General features: G+C 54.8%; 1 protein-coding gene across 1 annotated transcript in view; it reads left to right on the forward strand.

Annotated features, from left to right (window-relative positions):
* Nucleotides 1–441: 441 nt before the first annotated feature.
* EPN2 (epsin 2) overlaps nt 442–18,880 on the forward strand; it is a 69,377-nt gene continuing 50,938 nt past the window's right edge. The window contains exon 1 of the mRNA XM_082679534.1: nt 442–566. The gene's annotated coding sequence lies outside the window, so the exon portion shown is untranslated. The remainder of the gene's footprint in view (nt 567–18,880) is intronic.

Raw genomic sequence — 18,880 nt, forward strand, 5'->3', positions numbered from 1 at the left:
GTGAGATGTGCCTGAGGCATGGGGAGATTTGTGGGGTCTGAGTGAAGTTTGCCGTGTGCGAGGGTTCAGGTATGAATTTGCCAGGGTTTGTGTGGTGGTTTGGGGTCGTTGGGACGCGTGTGTGGGGTTTGGGGGTTATTTGTAGAGTATTGGGGCGTAGGCTGTGGGGCGCGGTGGGAGGGCTGGGTAGTCTGCGTGGGGTCGTGGGTATCCGGGTGGAGGCCCTGGGGTCGGGGAACGAGGGGTCTGGGCTGGCTGGGCCGGGGTGGGATGCCAGCAGGCGCGGGGCGGGGCCAGAGGGCACCTGGCGGGGCCTTGCGTGGCCTGGGCTGGACGGAGGGGCGGGGCCTCGGGGACACGGGGCGGGGCCTGGACTGGCGGAGGGGCGGGGCCGGCGGGCGCGCGCACGCAGTCGGCGCGCCCCCTCCCGGCCGCCATGTTGGCGGGTGTGTGGGTGTCAAACGGAGCTGGAAGCGCCGGCGTCTCCGGTGGCTCCCCTCGCTCCCGCCTCCCCAACGCTACTGGCGGCCGCAGCCGCGCATCCGGGTCGGCCCGGAGGAGCGCAGGTGAGCTGGGGCCACGGGGCTCGGGGGCCGGAGCGGGCCCAGGTCGCGGACCCTGCCCCTTCACGGGCGGACGCCCCCAGAGCGCTGCCCCCGCAGCCGTCCTCCACAGCATGCACCCCCGCAGTCCCAGCCGGGTCTCCACCTCAGGCGGGACCCCTTCTTACCCGCCCCACGAGGTGGAGAACGGCCCCCTCCCCATCTGGGTCCCTCGTTCCGCTGCAGAGACCCCCCCCATTTCCCCTCGGGGAGCTTTTCCTTTCGTATCCTCGGAGCCTGGGGCTCCCCCTCCTCCCACCCGAGATCCGGGAGCCCCTCCAGGCCTCACCGTTTACCTTTAAGCCTAGAACAACCCCGCGCCTCCTCCCCGGGGCACTTTGCTCCCCTCCCCGGGCCAGGCGGCCCTTCCCTCCGGGAGTCGGGGGAGGGATCCCCCGTCCAGGATGCCGGCCGTCCCTCTCTGGGCTGCCGCGGGTCCCCTCCCTTCCCCAGGGACCTGGTTCTCCCTCCCCGCCCCCGCCCCACAGCCCAGCGGGATCGGGGGCGGCAGAGCCAGGCTCCAGCTGCCTTTTGTTCCGCGTGGGATGGCAGAGACCCCGCCCGGCGATTCTGCCGGCCTGGTCGGGTGGGTGACTGGGTACGCGGGGCCGCGTCTTCCAGGAGACCCTTCCTCTCTCTCCCCGTGGGGCGGCTCCCCAGCAGCCCAGCGCCTTGGGAGAGGCCGGCCCTTCCTAGAGGAGTCCGTGCCAACAGGTTTTTGTTTGCGATCGGAGTTGGTCCGGTGGCTTGGCGGGGGTGGGGTGGGGGGGTGGGTGCAACTTGCTCCCCCAGAAACCCCGGTAGGGGCCTGTGGAAACCCATTCCTCCGCCCAGGGGCTCCGTCTGGGGCCCTTCACTGTTTTGCTGCCCTGCGGACGCATCTGAGTCTGTGCTGCAAGGAGGATGGGGCTTAACCATCGTGAGGGTTCAGATGGGGGAAACTGAGGCCCAGAGAGATTGGCCCAAGGTCATGCAGCAATACAGTGTCAGTGCCAGAACTCGATGCTTGGGTTCCAGGGCACTCTCCAGGATGTTTCAGAATTTTTTTTAGAGAGATGTTGAGGGTTATCCCCTTCCACTTTTCAACGTTCACGTAAGAAAATGGACAGGAAAAGATGAGAAGTGTGAGTTCTTCCTTTCCACCTCAGGAAATGCCCTGTGAAAGAAGGGATTGGAACAGGAGGTTAAAATGATTGAAAAGGTGAATTTTAGTTTTTAACTGTCCATGCGCTCCCCCAGTTATGTAGGATAATGAAGATTTGGCAGAAAACTTGTGTCTCTTGTAGCTCTAGATATGGATGGTAGGTGCTGACCAATCATATACCCAGTCCCTCACAGCAGTGATTGAATTTGCACTGATAATTAAGTTTTCATCTGTATTTAAATGAACATCCAAAGGGCCTGCAGGTTTCTGAATGGTACTTGTTCCAGCAGTTATCTTTGGGACAGGTAATTGTGTCAGAGAAGTTGCCAAGATCTTTTCATATTTATCTGTATATATTTTTTAATATCTGTATTTTTATTTATTTATTTATTTATTTATTTTGTGGTACGCGGGCCTCTCACTGTTGTGGCCTCTCCCGCTACAGAGCACAGGCTCCGGACGGATGCGCAGGCTCAGCGGCCATGGCTCACAGGCCTAGCCACTCCGCTGGCTGTGGGATCTTCCCGGACCGGGGCACGAACCCGTGTCCCCTGCATCGGCAGGCGGACTCTCAACCACTGTGCCACCAGGGAAGCCCAATATCTGTATTTTTATTTTATATTTTTAAAGCTTATTTGCTTCTTGAGGTTTTTTTTTAAAATTAATTAATTTATTTTTGGCTGCATTGGGTGTTCGTTGCTGCGCACGGGCTTTCTGTAGTTGCGGCGAGCGGGGGCTACTCTTCGTTGTGGCGCGCAGGCTTCTCATGGCGGTGGCTTCTCTTGTTGCAGAGCACGGGCTCTAGGTGCACGGGCTTCGGTAGTTGTGGCTCGTGAGCCTTAGAGCGCAGGCTCAGTAGTTGTGGCACACGGGCTTAGCCGCTCCGTGGCATGTGGGATCTGCCCGGACCAGGGCTCAAACCCGTGTCCCCTGCATTGGCAGGCGGATTCTTAACCACTGCGCCACCAGGGAAGTCCCCATTGTCATACTCTTGTGGAGCGTGTTAAAGTTTTCAAAGCTTTCTGAGAGCTGTTCTCACTGTTCCCCAGAATCTTCCTGTTGGATTGGTGGGGTGTGGATGAATGTGGTTGTTGGCATTTTATGGCATGAGGACCTGTTGACCCTGAGCCTTGGAGAAATCAAAGGGCTTGGATTTGGGGGAGTAAAGTCTGGGAGGATATGAGGAATTATCTAGTCCTACTCCCCCATTTGTCTGCTGGGCTTTCCACTCAAGCATTCTGTTTAAACAGATCTTCTGTCCAGCCTTCGCCAGCCAGCTACCCCAGCGTCTGGGCCCCTCCAGCTCTGCTCCCTGAGCCTCACCACCCCAGGCATTCTTTTGGAGCACTTAGCACGCTGTCTGTGTATCTGGGGCTCTTGTGACACTGTGACATCTTTGAGGCTGGTGATCACCCTGCCTTTGCTTCCCCAGCACCAGCTCAGTCTCTGGTGTGTGGCAGGTACTTGCTGAAGATGTGAGGTGTGCAAGGAGTCCTGGGGACGGGCAGGGAACACACTTACCCATCCCTGCTGTAGGCTCCATTGTTCTGTCTTGCTCTTGCAAAAACTGCTGCTGGTGGCCCAGCAGTCCTATGTCAGTCACGTGGGTATTATCTCCTTTCTACAGGTGAGGAAACTGAGGCCCAGGAGCATCAGTCCTGTGCTCAAGGTCACACAGCCAGTAGGTGATGGGGCTGGGATTCACCTATTGGCTGTTGGATCCCCAAATATTATGATACCTGTTACCTCATCTGAGAAACTGAGTACTGGGGTGAAGAGACGCACTCTAAGCCCAGCTGTGAGTTGGAGGAGGACGGAGTACTGTGGGGTGACCTGATTAAGATTGCTGAGGTGGGAGAGAGCAGGTTTTGCTTTTGTCAGATGCATTGTGAAATGACCATTTATCCCCATCTGTTGAGTTTTTGAAAATTGACAAGCTTTCTGATAAGTTTGTCAACGGAATTTTCTTTGGTCTTAGTTAGCTTGTTCAAGGTGTCTAAAAATAGAAACTTAGAAAAACAAACACAGTGAAGTAAGTGTCTGTGAAGCGGAGAGGGTGTGTTGAGTAGCATCTGTCCACGGGCTGTTTGGCCACACCTATCTTCCAGGTTTTTGATGTCTTAAAATACAAGGCTGTTTGAGCAGACTTTGTTGCTGCTGTTGAACATAATTTCATTTTGTCTTTACATCCATGTGTAACACAGGGATTGTCACCCATCCATGAATGGAAAAACTGAGGCCCAGAGAGGTTCGGTAACCTTTGAGGAACTGACCCAGCCAGGAGTCAAACTCAGGCCTGTGTGATTACCAAACCTGGGTCCCTGCTGCTCCACCAGCCACTGCAGAAAGCAGTGATGATGAGTACTCACTTAAGCTGAAGGATAAGCTTGTGATCTGAAAGTCGTCAAGTTTATTTAGAAGGTTGGGAGCTGTGAACGAGGAGATGTCTGTCTTTTTCCCAACTTTAGGATCTGTGAAGGTGCTGAGGTTCGAATATCAAGAGTCTCGTGGACCGCTTGATCGAGGCGAAATTTAGGGTTTGGTTTTAAAAATTGGCCTGGCGCCTTTGAAGCAGATCTGTGGCACTGTTATAATACCCCCTGCATGCGCCGGATTCCTTCTGGTGACTCAGCCCCGGCCCACCCGGGTGCTGGGGCCGCTTTGTGCCTTCCTGTTAGTCCTGGTCTGGGCCGAATGCGCCAGCCCTCTAGAGACAGGGAGGGTAGCTTCTTACTCTTTCTGGTCAAAGCAGTGGTAGAAATTGGGGCACAGAGGTCAGTGGAGGGACCCCTGTGTCCTCTTCATGGCACCCAGCTAACAAGCGGAGCAGGGAGAAGCAGGCTCGCCCTGCGGGGCGGCTGACCATCCAGGGCTGATGCATGATGTGGGTTTAAAAGCATCTATAATTCATCACTTCTGAGCGCAGGCTTCGTCCCGCCTCTCACTCCCACCCTCCCTCTTAAGGAAGTGTCATCATCACATCTCGGTGGCTCTGTAGCTGAGGACACCAAATGGTACAGATAGTTTGGCTACTAAGGCCGTGTGACAAGTAGCTTTGGAATCAGATGTGGGCACAAATTGGCCTCCTGGCTGGACGGCTTCGGGCACTTTAATCACTGAGCTTTGGTTTCCTTGCTTCTAAAGAGGGCCAATAATAACCACTTTGCAGATAGACTAGTGGTCTTTGTCAGACGCTGGTGCACATCGGCATTGCTCAGAGCGCTGGCCCCTCCCCCAGAGTTTCTGATTCAGTGGGTCTGGAGTGAGGCCTGAAAATGGGCATCTTCAGCCAGTTACTGGGTGTTACTGATGCTGCTGGTTCTGGGGCCAGATTTGGGAACCGTGGCCCAGAGGACAGAGTGAAAAGGCGTGTGGGGAGCCTGTGAGGGCCAGCTGTGCCGGAGGCTCACCAACAGCGGCTCCCTTCTGCCCCCCAGGTGCTTCTGTATGTCGCTCAGCTGACGGCATGACCCTTGCGAAGGGAATTTGGTTTCTCAAAGCGATGTTTTCACTTGTTCTGCCCCCCAGGTGCTTCTGTGTATCGCTCAGATGATGGCATGACCCTTGCGAAGGGAATTTGGTTTCTCAAAACGATGTTTTCACTTGTTCCGCCCCTCAGGTGCTACTGTATATCGCTCAGATGATGGCATGACCCTTGCGAAGGGAATTTGGTTTTCTCAAAGCGATGTTTTCACTTGTTCTTACGTGATTGTAATTGGGCTGTGGTCACAGGCGTCGTGACCCTGTGGGTTAGTTGGGATGTTTTCCTTCATGAAGGGAACGTAAGATGTCAGTGCCCTTCAAAGAGGCAGTAAATCCAGGATCCTGTTTGAGAAGCTGGTTCTTCATTCCCACACATCAAGCGAGATGTTCACTGTCAAGGCCCTTTAGAAATGCAGCTGGGAAAGGGCAGGGGGTGTGGCATTGGTCACGGAGCAGACTCCCACGGGGCCACTGGGGCGGCCACTGGTGTTAATGGAAGTCACTCCTCCCTCCAACAATTCCGAGTGATTTCATATTCTTTGGTGTTTAGAGTTTGGAAAAAAAATTATTTTCCTCCAGTAGGTAATTATCAGCTTGTCCATCAAAACCAAACACGTGGGTGTGTGTGAGCCCTGATGGTCTTTGAGTGTCTCCTTTGTGCCAGGCCCTGTGTGACTCCTTTTATGCCCAGTAGTTAATTTTCATTGTGATCCTCCAAGACCTGTCACCACTGCTCTTTTTGCCTGTGCAAAAACTAAGTCTCAGAGAGGTTCAGCAGCCTGCCTCAGGCCACACAGCCAGTCAGCGCCCCAGCTGGTATTTGCTGCCGCCAGCGTCAGATTGAAAACCACACTATTTCCATGGCCTCGGCCCGCAGCCGTGTTAGGTGCTCCCACTACCTCACTGTACGCTCATGGCAAACCCGCAGGCATTTCGCAGGAGAGCAGAGCTGGGGCTCGGAGGGGTCGGACTTGTTCACATGCACCCACCCAGTGCCCGGCAGGACCTGAATTCAGTCCCATGCGTGCCTGAGTTTGGAGCGCAGGAAGCTGTTTCTATGGCAACACCTCCCCTCCCTGCCCAGGGCCGCAGAAGTCAGTTCTAAGACCCGAAGCTGCCTGGGTGTGTAGAGCACGGCCCTGGGGGAGCCCCAGCTGGGCTTGCGGGAGGAAGTCTGTGGCTGGTAAGGGTTTCTGTGTTTGCAAAGCTGTGTTAAAATCATTGCCCAAATTGCTCTTTGAGAGAAGGGGCTCTTTCTTTTTGCTCTGTAATCGTGAAGCTCTGCACATTTGTTCTGTAAACATGACACGTGGGAATTTAGGACTAAAGAATGGTCTGGTAATATGTGATCAGATTCATGCTGAAGAACTCGGTAGTTTTAAAACGTCACGTGTAAGTAAAAACGTGGAGCATCTCCTTCCTCAGCAGGCAGTTCATGCGTGACTTCTAGCAAATGGGTCATTTTTCTGGTCGTACCAAGGGTGAGGAGGCTGGGCTGTGCTCACTTTCCCAAGGTTTGAAGATTGCCTGCAGCTCCCAAGCAAGGGGTGATAGACAGCTATGTGTCAGTACGTGCCCTGCCCTCTTGGGAGGCCCGGGAGGTTTGGACTCGAATTTGTTGTTCTGTAACCTCTTTAAGACTCTGAGGTGACTAAATCATGAGACTGAAAAGTTGCTATCCAGAGTCTGTCCGCTTCTCTGTGTCCCCCTCCCCCAAAGTCATGGCAATAAAGGAATACTGACAGGCTGAGAAGTCACATTTTTATTTGAAAGTACGTCCTCCCTGAGTACCCGTTTTTTTTTTTTTTTTTTTTTTTTTTTTTGCGGTACGCGGGCCTCTCACTATTGTGGCCTCTCCCGTTGCGGAGCACAGGCTCCGGACGCGCAGGCTCAGAGGCCATGGCTCATGGGCCCAGCCGCTCCGCGGCACGCGGGATCCTCCCGAACAAGGGCACGGACCCGTGTCCCCTGCATTGGCAGGCAGACTCTCAACCACTGCACCACCTGGGAAGCCCTGAGTGCCCGTTTGATACCCAGAGCTGTCATGGGGTATAACGAGTGTACTTTGGATCCAAAAATTTGGGAAATGGATGGTCAGAGAAATAATTTTTGGGCCACTTTATGAGAGGCAGTTGGTTGATGTAGAAGTATGAGCATCAAATCAAGGGTAGTTCCTTGACAGTAGGGCTGACATTTGAGGTCAGCGTCAGCCTTGGGGTTATGCGGCACGTAGTCTCTAGGGTCAGAGTGCTGGGTGTCCGAGAGGCGCCATGGCTCTCGCCAGCAGGAGCTCGGTCTAACTGAGAAGACAGTTAACGTCAGTGACACAGAAGCTGGTGGTTTGTTGAGTTGTGATTTTGATTCTTGGTCAGGAAGTCAGGAATGGAGAAAAGTCTGGAAGAGTCAGGGAGAAGGTAGGATTGAAGCTGGACCTGGCAGGACAGGGAGCTGCGTCCAGGAGAAGGCGGCAGAGGACGCGGGCGTGGGTGGGTGCCTCGGGGGGGCGGGGGGGGGGCGGCGCAGGCTCCGGAAGCAGCTCTGCTGGGCCGATGCCTGCGGAGAGCAGCGAGCACCGAGGTGGCCAGGCGGCCACTGGCTGTGATGAGGCCACGGCCTTGGGACTGGGGGGTGCGGCAGTAGGGACCCGAGCGAGGGGGCCTCTGGCGGGGCCTGCCGCGTGGCGTAGCTCCCGTGGGTGAGGGCCTGGCCAGGCTGGCTTCCTGGGGCTGCATGGGCCCCAGCCCCGGAGCCAGCCCCAGGGTGTGTGTCAGAGCGAGTGGGGCAGGCGAGGACCTCGGGGCCTTCCTGCCGGCCGGGAAGGTGGCTGCGACGCCTCGGACGCCTGCGGTTCGTACCCTTGGCCGCAGCCGCAGGTGGCCTGGAAAGCGTTCTCAGAGTGCCTGTGCGCGGCCCGCCCCGGACCGCGGAGTGGGGGCCGGCGGTCTGTTAGAAGAGCTTCAGCTGATCCCGATGCTGCGGGCTGAGAGGCTGGACTGTGCGCTCGGGGAGCTCCTGGGGGCGCCGGGGATGAGGAGGTGGCAGGGGGCTGGAGCCAGAGGGAGCAGGGGGCCTTTGTAGTCGTGAGGCGTGTGTGGGGTGCTGGGGCCCTGAGCTACTGTTGCGCTGCCGCGGAGGGCAGGGGGCAGCTTAGGTGGAACGTGCCAGAGGAGGAGGGGCAGGATGACCAGGTTTGCCTTTGAGCCGCCTTGGGAAGGCGGGGCTGGGTTAGCAGAGTGCCAGCAAGGCGAGGGCAGAAGAGACGGTGGCCCACCAGTCTGGTGGCCTCCTTGAGCCCGGCTCTTAGCCACGTCTGTGGAGCAGGCGCCACCGGTCCTTAGCTGCCCGTCCAGCCTGGGGGCCAGGTTCCTTCCTGCACCCCTGACTGTAATGACTGCAACAGACACTACTTGTAAAATGTAAGACTACGTTTCTTTAAAGTAACTACAGTAAAGATAGTTGTAATTTAAGGCTCCTAATTCAGGTAGATTCACTTTATTGATTAAAGATCAGAAGTGAGGTTTTACCTGGTGTATTTGACACATACCACAGTATCATCATTTATGGTATTTCCAGAAAAGATTAGTTTACAGTCCAGTTCATTCAGTCTTTATTCAATGTTTATTGAACACATGTATGTTATGCACTATACGTTGGGAATACATACAAGATGTAAGTACCTGGGAGGGATAAATTAGGAGTTTGGGATTAACATATACACACGACTATATATAAAATAAATAACCAACAAGGACCTACTCTGTAGCACAGGGAACTATACTCAATATATTGTAATAACCTATAAGGGAAAATAATCTGAAAAAGTACACACACACACACACACACACAACTGAATCACTGTGCTGTCCACCTGAAACTAACATGATATTGTAAATCAACTATACTTCAATTAAAAACAAAGTAAGTTCCTGCCTTCACGTAGCTGATGGTCCGCAGAGAGTGGCTCCTGACATGGGACAAGTAGTGTCAGCCCCGAGAGAGACGCTTAGAAAGTGGTGCAGACACTGAGAATGCACCTGGGTGTCAGAGAGGAAATGGTACATAAGTAGAGTCCTGAAAGAAGAGCGGGCGTTCTGGGGGACAGGGGGCCCCCGGCAGCGGGAGTGGGCTGGGAGCCCGCCGTGCTTCTCACACAGTCTTGGCAGTGAGCGGCCGGGCCGTGGGTGCTCAGAGCAGCCCTGCTCTGTCCGCGCCTGGGGAGCTGAAAAGGCTCCTATGAGAGGAGGTCCTCTGTGGTTTGAGACAAGCGAAGGTGATGTCATTGCTGTGGTGCCGGCGCTGGCCGGGTACCCGAAACGTCCACACTCCTTTCTTTTGCCGCAGCAGGTGGGGTTGGAGAGGGTTCTCAGCCACCCCACCTGTACTGGAGGCTGGTTCCTCAGGTCCCAGGGCGGGGGGCGGGGGGACGGCCGAGGCAGCGCCCTCACGCGTGGTGAGCAGGTCCCCTGGGCAAAGGCCTCCTGACAGCCAAGCAGCTCTGTTTTCCAGAAACCCCTGGACACCTTTGTGACCAGATTGTCAAGGTGAGGGACCCCGGCCGTACCTTGGGGTGCACGTGAGAGGCTGCTGTGTGTCAGGCTTGGTGCTGGGTTCCCAGGGACGGCCCGGCCCTCAGCCCTCCCCGTGTGCCCTGGGCTCCATGCAGCCCACCGATGCTTTCCGTCTGGGTCGTACTGTGCCTCTTGCTAAAAATTAACGTGGTTGCTGTATTGGTTTCCTATGGCTGCTGTAACAAACTACCACACACGCAGTGGCTTAAGGCAACACGGTTGTATGCGTCAGAAGTCCACACGGCTCTTAGGGAGCTAAAGTCACGGTGTAGGCAGGGCTAGCTGCTTCTGGAGGCTCTAGGGGAGCCCTGTTCCCCCCGCCTTTTCCAGCTCCCGAGGCCGTCTGTGCCTCGTGGTCCCTTCTCTCTGCAAAGCCAGCGGCAGCCAGTCCTGTCCCTCTCGCACCACGTCCCTCTGACACGGGCTCTTCTGCCTCCCACTTGTACTTTAAGGTCCCTTGTGGTTACACTGTGCCCCCGAATCATCCAGGATCCTCCCCCTGTTTTAAGGTCAGCTGATTAGAAACCTTAATCGCATCTGCTCCTGTAACTCCCGTTTGCCATGTAACTGGGATCAAGATTGGGCATCTTGGGAGGCCATTATTCTGTCTACCCCGATGCTAACATGAAAATCAGGAGATCTTACATAGCAGTCCAGACTTGCGGCTTCACTGACAAATCAGAACACTTGGCAGCCGAGGGCCTGCACTGTTGCCTGGCAACACTGGGTCAGTGCCAGGGTCGGCGCCATCTCTGGATGGGGTTGCGAGCGCCAGCTCTTTGCAGCCCTCACCCCTCCCGTCGTGCCCACTCGTCTCCCTTCGTTGCCTGGGCCCTGCTCTGGGGACCCAAGGCCTCACACACAGTCCCGTCATGGCAGGCCCGTGCTCAGGGTGGTGGAGCTTCCTACCTCCCTCTGCCGTGTCCTCTTCCTTGTCCCTGCGAGACTCCCCTCCCCCACCTCCATACCCTGTCCCGCACCCTCCTCTGCCCGGCACACCCCGCTCCGTCCTCTCCACCCCACCCCCCACCCCCAGGCTCTACATTCCAGAGCATCTCTGGTGCTATTTTAGGTGGTATTGTTTGTACCATAACTCCTCGTCTCCTGTCCCCTGCTTTTCTGGCGCCCAACGCTGGTACATCCTGGTGCCTTCCATCCTATCTCTTGCATCGGCATTTGTGAAAAGCAGGTCTTTCCAGTGCACCTTCAGAGCCATATCCATCGAGTCAGGACGACACAGCAGCATTTAGTTGAATATCTGCCATGTGCCACGTGCTTTCCTAGACACTGGGAATATGATGCGGGATGAGGTGGAGGGAGATACCTGCCTTGCCTCCCTGCAGACCTAGTTCTAGAAGAGGGAGAAAGAGAGACAAGTATCGGCCTCCTCCTGCGTCTCGGGAGGGAGGTCTGGCAGCATCCTGCTACTCGGGCCCTGGCCTGGAGGCGAGCTCCGTCCGCAGTGCTGCGAGGTGCTGGGGCTCTGGCAAAGGCATTTCAGTGGAAGCTCCCCGTGTTTGCAGGCGTCGCCTGGACCCCAGCTGACAGCTGAATTGGGGCAGGCATTTCGGGGCCCAGATGGCATGTTGGGTGGCAGTGTGAAGGACCAGAACGGACGCCTCTGTGTGCTGCTGCCCGGTGGTCTGACCTGGGGCTCTGGTTGTTTTCGGGGAGCCCTTTGTGTGGCCTCTTGTGGCCAGGGCTGCCCCCAGGTGACCCCGTGCTGTGGGGCCCAGGTGGAGGGTGTCGGGTTGAGCCTCTGGGGTTTGACAGCTTAGGGGCATCTAGTTCTTTTGTCTGCACAGAAAATGATCCAGCAGGTCAGAGATCTTTGGAAATTTGCTTGAAAACAAAGCAAGACTTACTGTTATGGAGGATTTCCAACTTACAAAAATAGAATAGTTCAGTGAACCCCCATCACTCAGCTTTGACGGTTGTAAGTAGGCTCTTCCCCCTCTCCGCCGCCCCCAGATTATTTCAAAGCAAATCCCAGACTTGACTTCATTGATAAGTGCCTCAATGTGTATCGCTCACAGATGTGGACTCTTTGGAAACTTGTTTTTATGTGAGGACTGACCACCAGCAGTCCTAAGTCTGATGTTCATACCCTGTGAGTTTGAAGCTGTTTTTTTCGGTTGTAGAGTAACGATCATATTTATACAAAATCTGGATGTGGGTTGAATTTTTTTTTTTTTGAGGTTTCCCTTTTCCTTTTGTTTAGATGTTGGGGGTAGGAGTTTATTAATTAATTAATTTATTTTTGCTGTGTTGGGTCTTGGTTTCTGTGCGAGGGCTTTCTCTAGTTGTGTCGAGCGGGGGCCACTCTTCATCGCTGTGCGCGGGCCTCTCACTATCGTGGCCTCCCTTGTTGCGGAGCACAGGCTTCAGACGCGCAGGCTCAGTAGTTGTGGCTTACGGGCCCAGTTGCTCCGCGGCATGTGGGATCCTCCCAGACCAGGGCTCAAACCCGTGTCCTCTGCATTAGCAGGCAGATTCTCAACCACTGCGCCACCAGGGAAGCCCGATGTGGGTTGAATTTTATTAGCACTTCTATTAAGGCAAAACAATGAGAATTTTGCTATTTTAGTTTTTTTTTTGTAAAATACATATAACATAAAATTTACTATGGTAACCATTTTAAAGTGTAAAAACTCAGTGGCATTAAGCACATTCCCCGTGTTGTGCAGTCATCACCACCATCTAGTTCCTGAGTTTTCCGTCACCCCAAGGAAACCTGTGCCCATCAGCAGTCATTCCCTCTCCCTCCCCTCCCCGACCCGGCACCCGTGGACTTGCCTGTGCTGGACAGTTCACATATTTGGAACCACGCAGCATGTGGCCCTCTGCGTCTGGCTTCTTTTCACTCAGCATCGTGTCTTCCAGGGTCACCCCTGTGGTCAAGTGTCAGTGGCTTCATGCCTTTTTTTTTTTTTTTTTGCGGTACGCGGGCCTCTCACTGTTGTGGCCTCTCCCGTTGCGGAGCACAGGCTCCGGACGCGCAGGCTCAGCGGCCATGGCTCACGGGCCCAGTCGCTCCGCGGCATGTGGGATCTTCCCGGACCAGGGCATGAACCCACGTCCCCTGCATTGGCAGGCGGACTCTCAACCACTGCGCCACCAGGGAAGCCCGCTTCCTGCCTTTTTATGGCTGGATGATATTCCATCGTGTGGATAGACCACGATTTGTTTATCTGTTCATCTGTCGATGGACACTTGGTTTGTTTCCACCTTTGGCAGTTGTGAATAGTTAGCTTGTCAGTACTTAATTTGAAATGTGGTGATGTGGTGTGTGGATCAAAAAGAAAATGGCATCTATGAGTGGGCAGGAGGGTGACTTACTCTTGACTCCATTGATTTTAACACACACGTTTAAAGGAGCTCACTGCTGAGCGTGACACACGGATCGGGGAAGCGCACCGCACACAGCGTCGTGCTCGGGGCGCCCAGGCCCACGTGGCCGTCTTCTGCTTCCGGTGGCCTCGAGGCCCGCTCAGAAGGCTGCCGTCCGAGGACAGGCCCTGCCCCTCCTGACCTGAGTGGCCACAGCCGCGGGTCTGGGGGTGGATGGTGGCCTCTCTGAGCACGGCGGTGAGGGGAGTGCTGGGCAGGCGTGGGACTTGCCCCCCGAGTGACGGGGACAGACTGGGTGTTCTCACGAGAGCCACTGGCACGGGGGTCGGCGCCTTTCCTCATGTTCCTCAGTGAGATGGTCAGAGTCGGTGCCCTTGCGTCTTCGTGACCACGTGCTGAGCTCAGGATGGCTGGTTACGTACCTGGCGGTCGGCTGCACAATGCAGTGATTCGGTAGCATGGTGTATATGTGGGCGCTGATTCCTGGTAGGAGGTTATTTCCGGCGAGCAGTCAGTGGGCAGCCCAGCTGCTGAGTGTGGGTCAAGGGCTGCTGTGTTGGGGGCAGAGGGACCCTTGGCCGCTTCATAGGTGGTTCCAGTCCTGGTGTTGGGAGCACGCCTTCATCTCCTTCATGCTGTGTGTCTGCTTTTGGAGGACGTGAGGGAGGTGTTCATCTCAGGTCCCAGGACAAGGAGAAGCTTCTCCTGTGAATCTGGTTTCTTTCTGTCTTGTGGGCAGTGTGAATCACTTTTGCTCTGTCCACCAGGAAACTCAGTGCAGAGCCAGTCATCTGTCCCAGCTCTGGTGTGGTCTCTGCACTTTGGGTTCTGACCTTGCCTTCCGGCCCAGCTTTCTTTTCCTCCCTTTCTATTTCCCTATTGCCTGGGTTTCTTCATTTACTCACTTTCACTATGTTCCCTGGCTTTCTCTCAGCCAGTAATTCTCAAATGCTGGATCCGCACCGCCTTCTGTTTTAACTGTGCTGGATGGGGCCTGAGCATAAGTGTGTTTCCAAAACTCCCCAGAGATTCAAGCATGTGGCTGGGCTTGGGGGCCACCGCTGTTGTCCGTTTCACATCTTTTTAGCAACAAGGCAGGATAAATAGACAAAAAGGATGGAGTCGGGGAGGAGAGCCGACCCGGAGGTGGTGGTCTGAGCTCAGAGAAGCCGAGTCAAGTGGATTATGTCGTTCTCTTGCCCGTGGAACCAGGGGGAAGCTCTCCTTGGCCAGCGCTGCAGAAGCCTCCACTCCTAGACAGGCTGGGGATGAGCGACTGGAGATCTTGCTTTGAGGGCCTTGGGCCTGCCTGGTGGGAGCACGGCTTTGTGACAACGTCTACGGGCCATTCAGGACACAAGCCCGTGCATGGGACCCAGTCATGCTTAATACCATTTGCTATAGAATGTAGTTCTAGAAAAGACCCGGTGTATAAGGAGAGCATTTAGAACACGGTCTTCGCAACTAATCTGATCCCATCTGTGCGTTAGAGGGGCACTGTTCCTGCTTTAAAGAGAAACAAGAAATTATGAAAGAAAATACATTCGTTCTTGATTTTAAAAATATACTTTATTGGCAGAAGAAAAGAATAAAGTAAGTAGTACAAGAAATCACCATCTAACCTAACTGCAAGATGTTAGTAAGTTTTAACATTTGAAGGAAGAGAAACAAATGTTTCTTTAAACAAACCAAACCAAACCTTTTATTATTTCTTCCCCCTCCCTCCAAAAAAATCCCAGGTTTTTTTCATTTAGTTCTTTTAACTTTGAACAAAAATCTTGGTAACTTTTTTTCCTCTTTACCATCTGATTATCAGTAGTTTCCAAAGACTAAAGTGAGCTCTACCGAAATAGATGATACAATATAGGATTTCCAATGTAGGATTTCCAAGTGGGGTGTCTCTTCTGTACCAAGTCTCAGGGGGAATGTTTAGGACGCCTGTTTTAATGGTCATGGAAGAAAATTTGGAAAGTTCGTATGAGTAGGAAGGACCAAACTAGAACTAGCCTTGTCACTGTGATCGCTATTAATATTTTGGTTTATTTTCTCTGAGTCGCTGTTTGTTTAGTGCCCAGGGGTCTCTGTGGCCTGTGTGACCGTCACGGGGTGGCACAGAGCTTACCCTCGAATGGCCATGCTGGGAAGAGGCCAGCTGCCCCCTGTGGTTTGTCCCCTCCTCCCTTGCTGTGGGTGGTGGGGTCTGGAGGGCGGGAGGAGAGGCTGTGGGGAACGAGGGGCTTATTCAGCAGTCGGACGTTGGGGGGAAGAGGGCACCCTAATGGGGGGGAGGGAGGGAGGGATGGGGCGTGTAGGCCGGTGGCCCCCTGGGCAGTCACCTGCTGCTCTCTGGGCCCAGGTTCCCCTTTATGATGTAGACCAGGGAGTGGGACTGTGTGACCTCCAGGGCCTCCCAGGCCCGGAGTGCCAGGGTGCTGTGTCTTTGAGAGCAACTTCCGGGCCGCCGTGGTTCTGGTGTTTCTGAATGAACCTGCTCATGCATCTCCTCTGGGGAGTCTCCAGGGGAGAAAACAAGCCAGTTCCTCAGGAATGTGTTTGCCCGAGGCTCATGGGCTCCCCCTGCTCCAGCCCAGGCTGTGTGTCCACGGGTCACTTCAGGGTGACCCAGGACAAGTCAGTGCTGAGTGAGCTCCCTCTGGGGCCCTTGGCATGGACGCAGCTGGTGCCCAGCCAGAGGCCCTGTGAGCAGCTCTGCCGCGCTGGGGAGAGGTCCCCGCTTCCCTGCCCGCCTGGCTGGTCACAGAGTCACCACAGGAAGGAGATGTCAGCCTGCCCCCGAGGCCGCCCGTCCCGGGAGGGCGGCGGGCCTGCTGCGTGAGGGCCAGCGCAGCGCCGGGCGGGGGGAGGCCTGGTGCGCTTGTCACAGGGAGGTGTGCGTCGATTTGAGTGCTGCGTTGCTCTGCCAGCCGGTGGATGGTGAAGAAATCCTTGCAGTAGAAATTTAAAGGCCTCTGCAAGGGAAGAAAAAGAAAATTGGTTTCACACTAGGAAGAGGGAAGCAAATACTGTTTTCTTTTAAAAAAACCCCACTTCTTTAGCACACTGCTTCTGAATCAAGCTCTCAGAAATGAGATTTAAAAGAAGAAACTGCCCCGCGAGGCTCATAGAATGTAATCTGGCGTTGGGCACCCTGAGGTGTCTCTCCTCGCCGGAGGTGATGTGGAAGGAGCACGGCACCCCTTGATCTGGCGTCTTCTGAGCATCAGGTCGCTTCAGAGGGAAGTTCCCAGACCAGTGCTGTCATCCTCTGAGGGCCCTCCTTCTCCCCGCAGCTCTGTGTCTCTCTCAGTTTCACCGAGGCCGAGGGAGGGCCCCGTGGGAGGGTGCAGTTCTGTCGCTGGCCTCCAGGGCCGACCCTGAGTGCCCCTCTCTGTGCTTGCGGGCTGTGGTCACAGCTGTCCTGCTGGGAGCGGGCTCCGCCCGCACGCCGCCCCTGCCTGGCCCGGAGGCTCCTGCCCGGGGCGCCATCCACCTGTGTCCACGCGGGCACTCTGCAGCCAGGGGCTGCATCTGGCGGCGCGGAGGACACAGGTGCCGCACCTGGTGGTGGGTGAGGCCAGACTGGGCCACGCTGGGGAGGGTGGGGAGAAGGGCCACTCCAACCAGCCAGACGGGGCGGGGGGAGCGGGTCAGGTGGGCTTGTGGATGCTGAGGGTGCGAAGGGGGAGACGCGAGCCCGTGCGGCCTCCAGCTGCCCCGGCCGGCGGTGGAGCGCTGACAGCTCACGGGGGAGGATGCAGCCCTGGCGGATGCCTGCGCTGGTGCTGTCCCAGCACTGGCCAAGGGACCTGTTGGCCAAATGAGGATGGGGCTTATTTTTCTTAAATATATGAGCTTTTGAATAGGCGATACATCCACATAGTTCTGAACTGAGAAGGTGTTAAAGTACATTCTGAGCAATCCTACCCTTTACCTCTGACCTCCCCCGCCCCACCCCCTTCTCCCTAATAGCAACCCCTTTTAGTATCTGAATAGCCTTCCAGTGTTCTTTATGCAAATAAAGCAAAAGCAAATTTATATTCTTATTTCTCCCTTTGTGTTAAATCAAAGATAGCACCCTGTACACATTCTACCCCTTGCTTTTTTGCTTGCAGCGTAGCCTAGAGACTTTCCGTGTCGCTTCTTGGAGAGCCATGTCCTCTCTGTGAGCGTAGTGCTGTGATGCTCTCCTCCTGTACTGTTTTTTTGGGGTTTTTTTTGCGTTACGTGGGCCTCTCACTGCTGTGGCCTCTCCCGTTGCGGAGCACAGGCTCCGGACGCGCAGGCTCAGCGGCCATGGCTCACGGGCCCAGCCGCTCCGCGGCATGTGGGATCTTCCCGGACCGGGGCACAAACCCGTGTCCCCTGCATTGGCAGGTGGACTCTCAACCACTGCGCCACCAGGGAAGCCCTCCTGTACTGTTTTAAATCCCATCCCCTGTACGGCAGCTTCCAGCTGTTCCTCACGTGCTGTTACATAACATTCCTGAGAGGATCGATCTTACCTACGTGTCCTTCCCCACGTAAGCAGGTGGATCTGCAGGTAGCATTCCCCAGGGACAGTGCTGGGGCCAAGGGTAATACACAGTTGTCATTTTGATAGATTTTGCCAAAGCCGTCCACAGGGGTTATCACACCCTGCCCTCCCACCGGCCCGTTTCCCCCTCGGCCTCACGAGCAGAAGGTAGAGTCAAACATTTGGATTTTTGCCAACCTGACGGATGTAAAGAGTATCTCAATGTACTTTTCTTTTTTTTTTCTTTGATTTATTTATTTTGATGTATTTATTTTTGGCTGCGTTGGGTCTTTGTTGCTGTGCGCAGGCTTTCTCTAGTTGCAGCGAGCGGGGGCTACTCTTCGTTGTGGTGCGTGGGCTTCTCATTGCGGTGGCTTCTCTTGTTGCAGAGCACAGGCTCTAGGCACTCCGGTTTCAGTAGTTGTGGCCCGTGGACTCAGTAGTTGTGGCTTGCGGGCTCTAGAGCACAGGCTTAGTAGTTGTGGGACATGAGCTTAGTTGCTCTGCAGCATGTGGGATCTTCCCGGACCAGGGCTCGAACCTGTGTCCCCTGCATTGGCAGGTGGATTCTTAACCACTGCGCCGCCAGGGAAGCCCTCGAGGTAGCTTTAATTTGCATTTTTCTGAAACGTGAGCTGATCATTTCATATGCTTAGGGACCACTTACATTTTTTTGTGGACAGTTCTTGTCCCATTTTTCTCTTGAGTTATTGGTTGCTTACTTCTCAATTTCTGTGAGTTCTTTATATTTTTGGAAGGTTGGTTCGTTGTGTAATGAGCTGTAAATATTTTTTTTAATTTTATTATTTATTTTTGGCTGCGTTGGGTCTTAGTTGCGGCATGCAGGGTCTTTCATTGCGGCGCGCGGCCTCTTTGTTGGGGCACTTGGGCGTCTCTCTAGCTGTGGCGTGCAGGTTTTTCTCTTCTCTGGTTGTGGCACACAGGCTCCAGGGCACGTGGGCTCTGTAGTTGTGGCGCGCGGGTTCTTTACCACTGGACCACCAGGGAAGTCCATGTAAATATTTTTTCAGGCTAGGAATTATTCTAATCTAGCCAGATTCTTTTAAGTACCCCTCCCCCCATCTCCTCTTAAAGATTCAGACTGTGGCTTTGGGATGGAGTCTGGTCCTATGGGGACAGAACCGTGACCTTGGCTTCCTTCCAGGACTTTAAGTTAATTGGCCACAGACAGGTTTTCAGCATGAGCATACAGTGGTGT

Source organism: Grampus griseus (assembly GCF_964374135.1).
Source record: "Grampus griseus genome assembly, chromosome: 20".
Classification (NCBI taxonomy): Eukaryota; Metazoa; Chordata; class Mammalia; order Artiodactyla; family Delphinidae; genus Grampus; species Grampus griseus.